This window comes from Chamaea fasciata, unplaced genomic scaffold, assembly GCF_029207755.1.
Source record: "Chamaea fasciata isolate MVZ Bird 193981 ecotype frontalis unplaced genomic scaffold, bChaFas1.0.hap1 SCAF_25, whole genome shotgun sequence".
Taxonomy (NCBI): Eukaryota; Metazoa; Chordata; class Aves; order Passeriformes; family Sylviidae; genus Chamaea; species Chamaea fasciata.
In genome coordinates this window covers 4,508,309-4,508,732 of record NW_027094110.1, presented here as the reverse complement: position 1 = coordinate 4,508,732, position 424 = coordinate 4,508,309, and positions in this window count along the sequence as shown.

Below are 424 nucleotides of genomic sequence, written 5' to 3'. Positions count from 1 at the left end.
GGGCAGTGGAGGGACTAGTGTTGGTGGGGTATTTTGGGGTGTTGAGGCTTCGGGCTGAGCAGGGTGTTGGGAGTCCTGGGAACTGCTGGGGGTCCCAGGCTGGGTTGGGTGTTGAGGGCTCTGGGTGGTGCTGGGTCCCCGGGGCGGTGCTGGGGGTCCCCGGGGCGGTGTTGGGGGTCCCCGGGCGGTGCTGGGGGTCCCCGGGCGGCGCTGGGGGTCCCCGGGCGGTGCTGGGGGTCCCCGGGCAGCGTTCCCCGGGCGGCGCTGGGTCCCGGGGCCGTGTGCGGGCCCCGGTTCGGGCCGGGCCGTGCCGGAAGCCGGAAGCCGGGCCGCGCCCGCCCCGCCGCGGGAGGAGCCGCGGCCGGAGCCGGAGCAGGAACAGGAGCCGGAGCCGGAGCAGGAACAGGAGCCGGAGCCGGAGCGG